This window comes from Calidris pugnax, unplaced genomic scaffold (assembly GCF_001431845.1).
Source record: "Calidris pugnax isolate Ruff unplaced genomic scaffold, ASM143184v1 scaffold81, whole genome shotgun sequence".
Lineage (NCBI taxonomy): Eukaryota > Metazoa > Chordata > Aves > Charadriiformes > Scolopacidae > Calidris > Calidris pugnax.
This window is the reverse complement of record NW_015090880.1, coordinates 3,214,702-3,227,738: the sequence shown is the minus strand read 5'-3', so window position 1 is coordinate 3,227,738 and position 13,037 is coordinate 3,214,702. Positions and strand designations below refer to the sequence as shown.

The 13,037-nt window shown below is 40.9% G+C and overlaps 1 protein-coding gene across 1 annotated transcript in view; it reads left to right on the top strand.

Moving 5' to 3' along the window:
- Nucleotides 1-13,037, top strand: part of CNTN6 (contactin 6) — a 156,579-nt gene that overhangs the window by 17,536 nt on the left and 126,006 nt on the right. The gene's annotated exons all lie outside the window — the stretch shown is intronic.

Sequence of the window (13,037 nt, the reverse complement as noted above, 5' to 3'; positions counted from 1 at the left end):
TGACACCTGAGAAGGTCTTGCCTTCTGCATCAGCAAACAGCTGGTATGTGAGGCCCAGGAAACAGCATGAATTGCAGAAGAAATTCATTAATAAACAAACAAAAGTCAATTAATCTTAGGCCTAGAATTACATCATAATTTTCAAGCAACTTGAAATATTTGGTATATGTTATGTGACCTGACTTTAAAGTGACTTCGAAGGAACTTAGGTGTGTCTATGGAATTCTTAGCAAAAAGAAAGACAACTTCACTGCAGGAAAAGGAAAATAGATTAGTTCTGTTTTAAACGTACCAAATCCTTCTGTTTGATAAAAGGAATCTCTAAACGTGTGTTTATATTTAGATCACGGTAACTTGTGTTTCTCTGTATATATTGAAATACACAGCTCATAATCAAGTTTTCTTTTCCCATTACCAATTTAAATAGAAAAAAAAAAGAAGTAATGCCCAGCAGCTCTCTCTGCCACGGCTGCTCAGACCCAGTGCTGCAGGCGAGGACAGAGCTCCTTTCCTGTGAAGAGACCAAAATATTAGGGATATATAAATGTAAAAGAATAGCACAGGAAGATGGCCAGCATCAGTGGACTGGGAGGGGACAAAACGGTGTTTGCTGACAGCCCCTAACATCAGCTGGCTTTGCCTTGGGTACCAATTGCATCCTGGAGCCCTGTGCTCCCCTCTCTTGTAGCACCCAAACCCCTCCTGTAGAACAGAATACAGTGAAGTCATCAGAAACTCCAGCACTTTTCTCCTTGGCTTGTCTTTAAAAGACTTCTTTCTCCATTTTCTTGAGGTCCAGATTACACCAGGATCCAGAAATATTATTCAAGGAGAACAATAATTTGTGTGTCTGTTCCCATCTTCTTATCATCTTGAACCTGTCTAGACATTAATACAATCTGTTTGCTGCACTGAATATTCTACTTGGATATACCCCTTATGTTAAAATACATAGATTATGCTGAATTAAGTCCAATTTCATCTAGAAACCAACTGATTATTTTCTTCTTTTCCTCATTATCAGAGAGATTCTAAATGATAGTAATAAACAGAAACAGCATCACTGAGGAGGAAGGGAATGGTAAGGATCATCATTTCACGCTGAATCATTTACTTGTTAAACAATAAGCCCTGAAATTAACTTTCCCTCCTGACACACATGCATGCGCATACGCATGCAAATAAAATGATTAGAGACTTCATCTTAGGCAAAAATAATGGCCACGTGTGCTTCAGCTAATCTTAAAGTCACCCTGGCATTACAGTCCTGCCTCGGTCCTATTTATATTAGTTAGTATTCGACCTAGTCTCACTGCCAGCTGGTTGAAATTCATCTAACCCATCAGCATCTGTGTCCACACAGGTCAGCACTGAACTAGTCCCAGCCTCCTTATTTATCGCTGCCCAGCAATCTAAGGCTATTACAAAATCTAAATATTTCCTGACAGCTCTCTGGGGAAATCTGAAGTTAATAATTTACATTCATGGGGCTGTTAATACTTTCTGCCAGGCTGAAGACCAGTAGTTAATAGCTTGGCAGATTTCCATGTTCTTGTCCAAAATTAGCTTTGCTTTCACTTTTTTTTTTTTGTTTTGTTTACAAATATTAACTCTGAGCCATGAACTCCTGAGGCAGGAAGATTCCTCCATCCCCTTGTGAAGGCATTTGGGTTCAAAAGAGTGTTTCTCCAACTCTTCAATGTTCCACTGATGTTTTGCTCAACCCCATGTTCATTGTCCCCAGTTCGGTGGATGGGTGGGTGTCTCTGGGACCAGTGTGCCACCACGTTGCCTTGGCCACCAGGAAGAGGCTGCCCAGGGAGGTGGTGGAGTCTCCATCTCTGGAGACATTCCAAACCCACCCGGACACGTTCCTGTGAAACCCGCTCTGGGCAGACCTGCTTTGGCAGGGGGTTGGACTAGATGATCTCCAGAGATTCCTTCCAATCCAGTATCATTCTGTGTTTCTGGGAACCCTCGTGGGTGCTCACCCCGAGGCTGGTATCCACAAAACACAGTCTGCTTTAGGTCCTTGGTTCACAACTGCTTTTATTGTGCCACATGGTGGTTCTCTGATCTTGGATGGGTTATTAGATGCTGCCAAGGCAAAGCTGCAGTCTCATGGGAGGAGGAAGGTCCTCTTTGGTTTGAGGCTTGGTTTTTACAGGAGAGTCACCATGTCGCATCCTGCTGTAAGGTCCTAGTGGATACCAGAAGTGCAATGTCAGTAAATTACACATTTCTTTTTCCAGGGTAGTTTTTTTCAGGCATATAAAAAAAGAAGAGGTAGTTGAAAGAGCCAAAACTAATGCTGGTGAGTGTCTTGCTGCCTCTGCAACTGGCTGAAACTACTTCAGATGGATTTAGGTGTCCTGATGATCTCCAGAGATTCCTTCCAACCCCATAGCATTCTGTTTCTGGGAAGCCTCGTGGGTGCTCACCCCGAGGCTGGTATCCACAAAACACAGTCTGCTTTAGGTCCTTGGTTCACAACTGCTTTTATTGTGCCACATGGTGGTTCTCTGATCTTGGATGGGTTATTAGATGCTGCCAAGGCAAAGCTGCAGTCTCATGGGAGGAGGAAGGTCCTCTTTGGTTTGAGGCTTGGTTTTTACAGGAGAGTCACCATGTCGCATCCTGCTGTAAGGTCCTAGTGGATACCAGAAGTGCAATGTCAGTAAATTACACATTTCTTTTTCCAGGGTAGTTTTTTTCAGGCATATAAAAAAAGAAGAGGTAGTTGAAAGAGCCAAAACTAATGCTGGTGAGTGTCTTGCTGCCTCTGCAACTGGCTGAAACTACTTCAGATGGATTTAGGTGTCCTTTGCAACCTGGAAAGGGTCAGTGTGGACATCTTGTCCCACTCCAGTTCTTCAGAAAAGCCTGTTTGACAGCTCATATAAACTCCCTGTCCTCACACTGCTGGAGTAACTTTAAGCTTACCCTTCCTGGGAGAAGCAGAGTGTACCACTTGCCCAAGCCAAGAGAAGATAAGAAGCAAATCCAACAAAGGAGAAAAAAGGACTTGAACACATTTCCCCAAAGTCTAGGAAGTCTTTCCCTTCCACAGCTTCACTGTGATACCTTGATATTCAGCTGAGAAAACCTCCTGCTTTTTTTCTCTTGAGAATGAGCCCCAGGATGACTTGTTGCTCTGTAAGGGAGTCCAGGAAGCAGACAGGGGACTTCTGATGCACGACATAATTCAAGTGTTGTGTTTAATTCCCACTCAAGGACTTCTGATGCACGACATAATTCAAGTGTCGTGTTTAATTCCCACTCAATTCCCACCCCACACAGCACCTTATGTCCCACTTTCTTTCATACCTTGTGCCTGACACGCTTTGTGTGCAAAGCACATCATTCCTCCCCTTTCTCCTCCAGAACAGAGACTATGAAAATGAATAGTTTCTTAATAAACTGGCTATAAAAGTGTTTTTTAAGCAGGAGAAGCTGGTAGCCAGGTGTTGTGATGATGAGCGACTGGTGTCCGTGCTGGGTTTGGGAGTCCAGCACTCGAAGCTGTAACTGGGAGGAATAACAAACAATGAGCAACAGTGAAATGAGAGAGATCATTTCAGATGTTCGAGCAATAAACTGCAAACGAGATTCAACGCTGGTAAATACATAACACATCAACAAGCCAAGAACAATAAAAAGAGGGGCTCTCTCTCAGCAAATGGTAAATTCCTGCTGCATTCTGATGAAATGAGATTTGTGAGCTGTGGCAGGGAAATCCTCTTGGTCACTAACTCAATAAACGGGTGCCAAGTTCAGGTTGGGTGTCTCTGGCTGAGAAGGACAGAGGTTTGTTATCAGGCTTCTGAGACACACAGCAGCTGGACCCTGGACAGAGTGGAAGGTACCAAAAATGAGATGATCTGAGACCACGTCAGTCCCTCCGTGCACCGTGACTCCCTCCGTGGCCACCAGCTGGAGGTACAGATGTGTAAGAAACACAAAAGTAAGAGCTTTGTTACTAAGGATATTATTTTGTTTGAAAGGAGAGCACCATAAAGATATCACAATACCTTTAATATGGATTTTAATAAAAAGATCTGGGATATTAAATATGAAGCAAGCAAAAGATTAAAATGAAAACACTGAATAGCAGACTTTACAGTAGCACAAATTAAAGCGTTCCTGTGGTATAAAGCTCATATTGAAACAACTGCTGCAGGAGAGCTTGAAAGAGGTGAAGTCTTCAAGATGCTATTGTAAAGGTTTATCAGCAGTTCCTTTATTAATATCCCTATCCTTGAAGAAACCTGCACAATATCTTTTGATGACATTGTAATTTTGATCCTATTTTACTGAAGAAATGGGAATTTTGCTACTAACTTCAGCTGGAACAGAATCAATTTTTTTATCATTATTACACTGATAATATTTGGAAAGCTGTTTTCTAGAGTTCTTAAGCTTTTACTCATAGATATGAAGCAGATATTAAACTTTTCATCTGTGAAGAATGGCGTGTGCTCTTCAGTCTCAGTATTTGGGTATCATCTAGACATTTAGCATTAGTGTTTTTGAACACGTTAGAAGAAATGCGATAATTAGTTTACAGGTGATATTGTCAAGTTTGGTAAATTTAACACTTTCAGATCTCTTCAGAAAATGTATTTCATAATGTATTGAATTGAAAATTGACCAACGCTTACACTTCAGCCAAACCTTTCAAGCCTTTTTATCAGACCCTTTCGATCTCAATATTTGCTCACTAAATACTGCAGACTGTATGGAGAGATTAGTAGAAAACCTTGTATTTGCTGGAAATGATCTATACAATGACAACTTCTGAACTTGAATTCACATGGAAAACGTTCTCTTCTGCAGTTCACATAGATCTTTGAAGACAAGTTGAAGTTTCCATCTCATCAAAACTTACAGGACAAATTTTATAAAGATGTTTGAATGTCCATTCCCACATATGTAGGGGTTGACTGAAACCAGCACTATTTTAGCTGAAGAACATGTAGAGCTCTCCCATGTGGCCCCTGCAGCCCTGTCTGTCACTTCCCACACGAGGATGAGTAACTGGAATGACTCAGGAGTACTGAAGCCATAACCCAAGCCCTTGTATGAAGCTGAGCACGGGGAAAGCTGCCATCATGTTGTAGCAGACGTTAACATCTTTCTGCCATGTCTTTAAACAAGTACTCTGACTAGGAGATTCTAGATGACAATTTCTACTTCAGACAGATCTGATAAAGAATACTGCTTTGACATATACAGGATTATTTAAATGCTTAATAACTGTGATTGTTTCTAGTTTTCCTCTATGAACATTTTGATGGCAGGCGATACTGCTACTGCTGGTACAGACACATGGAAAGGCTGACAATTTCTACTTCAGACAGATCTGATAAAGAATACTGCTTTGACATATACAGGATTATTTAAATGCTTAATAACTGTGATTGTTTCTAGTTTTCCTCTATGAACATTTTGATGGCAGGCAATACTGATACTGCTGGTACAGCCGCATGGAAAGGGATGTTCAGCCTGGAGAAGGAAAGGCTTCAGGGAGACCTTATAGCAGCCTTCCAGCCCCTAAAAAGGGCCTAGAGGAGACAGAGGGAGAGACTCTTTATCAGTGAGTGGAGCGACAGGACGAGGGGTAACAGTTTTAAACAGAAAGACAGAAGATTTAGATGAGATCTCAGGAAGATATTCTTTGCTGTGAGGGTGGGGAGAGCCTGGCCCAGGTTGCCCAGAGAAGCTGTGGCTGCCCCATCCCTGGAGGGGTTCAAGGCCAGGTTGGAGGGGGCTTGGAGCAACCTGGTGTGGTGGGAGGTGTCCCTGCCCAGGGACATCTTTGATGTCCCTTCCAACTCTAACCATTCTATGAAACTAAAAGAGCGAGACGTCTGTCACCTCTGTCCTGACAAGAGGGAAAAAGGCTTAGTTGACCTAAACATTGCATTCAAACTAAGGTACCATTAGATCCTGTCCCTGCCATCATGATGAAGGTCACATCCAGAAGGGGCAACAGCTGGAGCATGTGTAGGTCAATCCAAGCTCCCTCCTGGGAAAGGCTGGGGAATACCTGGATCTTCCCACCCCTGGGTTACACAGCTGGGCTGACGACTCAACACACTCACAAGTTTAGTAACACAGGTAATACATTTTGCTTTTTCTGCCTTCGTGCATATCACGTATTACACAAAGGAAGACTTGAACTGCAAACAGAAAGGCAAGTGAAATGGAAAATTGTATCTGAGGTTAATTCTTCCAGCGTGCCTGCAGGAGCTAAGTATCTGCAAATGCAAAGAGATGGCAGGTCAATAGCACATTATCTTTTGGTGAACCACTGTTACGCCGAACCACTTCTCACCTACAGAAATTCTACATTTGGATTAGTTTTGCCTTCCCTCAGTTGCTGGAAACATGGCAGTCATTGCTAAATGCTACCATCACTGCTGCAAATCTTTCTTTAAGGTTATCCATTTTGCCCCAGGAATCTTTTGTGGCTTACATTTTTCCTTCTATCAAACAACATAAGATAAATAATTACTCTATTTCGCCTCACTCTACTTCTGCCTCACTTCTGTTTAGTTTATGAAAAGAGTTGCAGGCTAGAAATCCCCTGTCAAAGGCACCTACGCTTATCCCAGCTACAAATTTAATGCAGAAAACATATTTTCCTGAAATCAGAAGTGATAACTTCTGCGAAGAACAGAGAACACAGCACTGAGACAGCACATAGAGCCGAAACTGAAGCACAATTGTAGCAGGGTATGAGACCTTGTGTTTCTTGATATCGCATTTCAGGATCTTAAAGACGAGGAGCTTACTCTCTGTAAATGGATGCTGATCCTCGCTGCTGCCTCCAGCAATATCAGTAATGAATACTAATGTTCATGACATATTTCTAAACTACTTAAACTGATACGATTGCTTTTTACATTACATAGGGTAAAACGGGGTGACCAACTAACAAAAAACAGTAATTCACTGAATATTTTAAGAGGCACATGAAATGATGTGCCTCAATTAATTAAGTGGCAAATATTTTATTCTAGCCTGGATTCTGACAGTCTTACCTGTAAACGATATTCCAAAAGATAATTCTCCATGTGATAGAGAATACAGGACTACAGAACAGGAATTACTGCTGTCCAATATATTGACTTTGTAGCTGTATGTTGCCTTCAACTGATTTGTGTCGCATGTTTATGTACAACACCAGGCATGGTAAGTGGCCACAGAAATCATGGAAAAAATGTTATAAAGAGGTATAGAATTATTTGGATTTTATTTATAAGTAATGTGGGACCCGTGGTTCTGGTGATGGGATAAGCAGTTCAGCTGAATGCCATTTTCCATTCTGGGCAGCGTCAACCTGAACTGGTGGCGTGTTTTAGTTTTATCATTTCCCTGGAAGGGATTTGTGGATGGGCCTGGACTGAAGCCAACCCTTGGCACGGCCCAGCGCTGGTCTCAAAAAGCTGGAGGTGTGGAGCCATGCCCTGGAGCACGGCTTATGGGCTGCACAAGGGCACCCTGACATCCCCACACAGACCAACATCCTCACTCCATGTGTCCCGGAGCAAGAGACCAACAGACCAGCCAGGGTTTATCAGGAATAGGAAAGACTTCCCCACTTCTTCAGACTACACCAGCTTCTGTGCCAGTTTTATCTCACTACACCACAAGGAGATATTTCTGTCTGTATTTATCATACGTAGCACTGCAAAGAGCAGAAATAGCACCGTAACTTTATATGTCAAAAATAACAAAAAAAAAAAAAGACAACCGTTGAGATGATTGAATCAAATTATACCTTTGTTTGTACTATGTATATATATGTACAGACACATGCATATGTATACAAACATATATAAAAAGCTGAAATGTCTACATCTCCTCTAAGTTGCAAGGAAATACCATCAGCAATGCTGGTACATGAGCAACATGAGCATGTGAAGCAAAATTTTCTATCGCCTGTGAGACACCCCTTTCAGAATGATAACTGGTATTGCACAGCACACTGTGTATAAACTGAAAAAAAGAATATCCAAGTACTAGTAAATAAGCTCCAAACGACACGGTTCGTATGAGATAACGGCACCTTTCCTGGGCTTTCCTGAGGCTCGGTTAAGCACAGGGGCTGTGATTGTATTCCAACAGTTATATTCATTATGACTTAAGCAGTTTACTGTAGAAAGACATTTTTATGCTGATTTGTCAACAACACAGGACCACCACAGTGTCATCATTATTTACTAAGCCAGTTCTGCCCTTCCTACCTCTCTATTTCAATACCTGCACATCCGTCTGGGGAGCTGAGTTGAGTGAGGCCTCATCACAGACACCAAAGTAGAGTCCAGGCCACTACCCCTCCTGTGCCAGTAAAATGCCTTCATGTGGGAAGCCTGTAGAACAAAAGCATCTATAGTGTCACACGGTATATGAGTCCCAATGTCACCTGAAACACAATGAGCTGGTAGGATTTAGGAAATTGTTTTGAAAACACAAAATTTAAACCCTCCCCGAAGGCTTTATGTACTGAATTTGAATTGCAAATAAGCTACACTATTTTTTCTGTTTCCCTAGGAAAAGCAAGCAATAGCAGTCAGGAGTGAAAAAGAAATGAAAATCCAAGTTCTTTTATGAAAAAGGGAAAATAAGAGTGATCAGTATTGGAAACCTTAGTTACATAACATGGGATACTTTCCTCCTTTGAAATACGGTTCAATAATTTTAAATAAGCAGTAAGTACCACAACAGCATAGGTAAATCTTGCTGGAGACTGTAAAACTGGTCACTTCTGCTTCTGCTCTGGTAGTTACAAGTATTTGCTATTCAGTCTGTTACAGATATCTGGAAAATAGTTTGAGTGCAGAAAGCGCCTCAGGGATAAAAAGTTTGAAAAGAAAAATGTAGCTGTATATCATTGGCATTCATGAGAAAATTCACATTAGATGCCTTCAAATCAGGTGCTCAGGAGACAATATAGAGATCAGGAGCAATGGTGTGCCAAGAATGCGAGCCTGGCTGGGACAGACTCCGCTTCTTTCCTGGCAGATGAAGAATATGAAAGTACGTAAGGCCAAATTCAAAAGATAATATAGATGTGTGGAAGCCGATGGGAGGGAAAGCTGAGGCTGCAGAATAAAAAGGCTCTGCATGCACTCCCTGGATTACAGCCTCTTACCTTCTCATTTTCATTCCTTCCCTCCTATACGCATTCAATAGATCTCTTTCTGTAGGTCATTACACCAATGTCCCAACCCTGGGGTGAGGGTCCTCTGCCGGCACCACTGAGGAACCTGGCCCCAAACCCCTGCTGTTAAAACACCTTTTCTTTCACCAGGTCAAAAAAGTTGCTATTTCTGCAAACATCACTACATTTTGCCATGGGTAAAAATGTCAATTTGCTTGAATTTAGCTAAGAGCAAAATCTCATCATCCTCCCTGCCTGACAAGTTTTACCTCGGAAAGATGTCAGTTTGCCACCTGAACCGACTCTTTCTTGCTTTTACAAAACTAACAGACAATTGTGGCAGAAATGTGAAATGTTGCATATTTTTAGGAAAACTCAGATGACACCTGAAGTGCATTTTCTCCTTTGTCACAGACTTGATCTTGTAAGTGTTTTGTTACTCACAAAATAAGCAGCTGAAGAAAGTATAGGTCTTGAAACCTAAAACCTAAGCATCAGGACGAGCCTCAGCTCAACCTATGACATAATGGACAAAATATTGGCGCTTATGTTAATGCACTAAATATATGTCAGACCATTTTAATTAATAACTGGATCTATGACACATCTCCTTCTAACCCCACTGCAGCAATAGAACTGCAAGGTTCAGACACACGATAAAAACACCTTTCCCTCTATGTGCTAAGTGCAATGTCACTAAGTCAATGCATCTACTCATAAGCCCATATTTTGACTGAAATTTTCAATATTCCAGATACCCAGAAAGAAATGTTTGGTGAAAGCAATACTTTTGTGGACTTTCTTTCCAATATTATTATCCAGAGCTTTTACAATGAGAAGTGGAAGCTGCACAACCCATCCAGGCTGTGCTGTGGGCAGAGCTGTAGCTGACCAGTGCGCTGCCCCTAGATTCATTTCAACCACCTTTTTTCCACCACGTTATTTCCACCTTTTCATCTCATATATACACCTGTGTCCCCCACGTGTCACATTCGATGTCTCAGGAATAGGTATCTCGCCTTCCCCCAAAAAGAAGAAAAAATGACAGCTAAAAAATAGCTGAGGATTGAGTCCTTATCTACGAACTTGTTTTCTCTAATGGGAAAACAACAAAAAATGACACTGACTACTTCTGTAACAAACATATTTGTATAAATTACATGCTGTTGACAAATGGACATGCAATCAGTATTTTTAGGGGAAAATGGAATGTTTCCCCATGATCATACTTAACATACTTTGGTCTCCATCTATCTATCTAGACCGACTGTTCCAACTGTGGCATAACAATTAGAGTAAGTGATGGCGTTACATCCAGAAAACAAAGAGTATGATGGCACAATTTATCTTGTTACATTTCTTGATTTAATGCCAGCCTGGGATTTCTAGTCTGAACCAGATTTTTCTTATGCTATAAATATTTCAGTTTTTTCATTTATTCTTGATTTAGTTTGACAGTAAATAATCCCATGGAAGCTGCTGTTGGAAAGACGTTGTAAAAATTATTAAGTGCCCGTTTGCCAGTGAGGTCCTTGTGTTTGTCAGAGTGAAATAAGTACAACAGTTGGGTTACTTAAAGGAAATGTGTGTGTGTGTATACATATATACACACAATAATGCCCCATAATTTGCGATCTTCGAAGCAGAAGAATTACAGTTCTGAGGATTGATCAATACCTTATATGAACACGAAGAGTTTGGGGCATATATTCTGGATATTGAAAATAGAAACACCAAGGAAACACAGCTCGTGGTAACGTGCAAAATTCATTGCTAACTTCAGCAAAAGAGGAGAAACCATAGACAAATACTGGTTATTATCTACTGGTACTTACTAGGAACATCGGTGCCCAACAAGCTGCTATGTCAGTAAATGGGCAATTTGAGCCTTTTCCCCCCAGTGGTGTTGCTGGAAGCACTGGTGATGGGTGTTTGAGTAATCTTCCTGCCACGAGCAGATCCCTCCTGCTAACCTAGAGTAAGAAAAAAGGCAAAACTGTGACACAGGTTTTGGCAGGGAGTCAAAAGTCACAAAATTAATGCAGGAGGAATTAACCTAAAATCTTAGTAAATCATTAAAATTCTAACTTTTTGATCAGGAACAAAAAAAAAAGCTAAGGGGTTTTTTTTGGTCTTAAATGTCAGATCTGTGTACACCAGCTTCAGGACAAATATTGACAAACAAGCGAAAGGGTGTGAAATAAATATGATGCAATTCAATAAAGTACAAGGTTTCACACTTAAGTAGAAACAATCAATGCACACCTTCAGAATAGGCAGGTGGTGTGAAGAAGGGCTTAGAGTGGAACCTGAACTGAATACAAGCATTAAAAAAAACCCAACAAACCACCCTTATTTGGGAATGTGTAAATAGCAAATGGCTTTTTGTCCCTGCTCTGCCTCGGCTGGAGGACTGTGCCCAGCGCTGGGCAATGCATGCGAAGAAAAATGTCAGCTCTGCTGAAATAATCCAGAAGAGACAAAAATGAGAAGAGGTTAGAAAACAATGACCTCAGATAAACAAAAGCAGACTCCTCTAATATAAAATATAATGATATTCTTCAAATATAATCATGGTATAGAGAGAAATGTCCATGTCCATTGAGAGTAGACAAATAAAGGCACTTATAGCTGATGTTAGGAACCACTTTTAAACCAAGGATGTTGTCAAGGTTTCCAGAGGAAGTTATGGAAAGACTTATATCACTGCAGATCTTTGAAGTGTTATAGGCAAGTATCTGTTGAGGGTATTTTAGGTGCAGTTATTGTTGATTGGGGCAGGACTGGTGTATAAAGGTACCATCCAGCTCCTTTTCTCTGTTTCAACTTGGACCAAATTATTCAAATTGTCATTTCTGCTTTTTAAACAGCTTATTTATTCTTCTAAATGACACAGAAGAGCTTTGGTAGACCTCTGATGTGTGTGAAGTGGGACCTCACAAAAGATTAGAAGAAACTCTGTTTTTTCCACCCTTTCTGTCAAAAACTTTTACGTTTGTCAAGGTTTTCTCATCCCCTGCCTGAACTGGTGAATGGTGCACCAGGTTTGGACGTGTCCCCCTTAAGTCCACCTACAATTTTTAGGTGAAGTTTATAAAACCCTATGAACAGAATTAGATCCCTTGTAGAAGTGGGATGACTTCCAGAAGACTTGATTTTCTTAATTTTCTAAAAACCATCCCTCTCACGTATATCAGCAATAAGTTTCAGAGCAACCTCGTATGATTTTTTTTTCACACTGGTATGAAAAATGAGAGAAGTGAGAAGAGAATATGGATCCGTAAATGTGGATCATAAATGTAATTTCTCAGTGGAAAATTCTCAGCACTTAAAAGGTTTAGAATGATTTTATGATTTTGTAAACCCATTTTATTAAGTGATTTCTGGTTTCATCTTTTTTATGAACTGATTCCCACCAGTAAATTACTAGCTTGCCCTTTGGGAGTATAGGCCAAACAGATGATTTTTTCCTGGTTTAATTCATCATCTGTTGACTGAAATGTCAAAGGAAATTAAAGCAAATTGTTATGTAAATCCTTCTGGGTGAATGCTTCATTTCTGAAGAATAAACCTTATCAGAAAAAATGTCTGGGTTTTTTTTACATAGTGTACGTATGACATTGTGTTGCCCTCTACTCCCACATGAGATCTACCATCGCGCATCACCAAAGGATCCTTCCTGGGATCAGAACCCCAACAGGGCACGAAGCATCATAAAGAATGATGAACATTTAGGAGTCAAGAAGAGTCCATTTCCACAAACAACCTTTTCTCCTCACCCAGGAGAGTTTGGCAAATGGACCACAGGCGAATTTTGCTTCCTTGGAGAAACGCAGGCCGTGCCAGTGATCCCTGCGCCCCGTGGAGC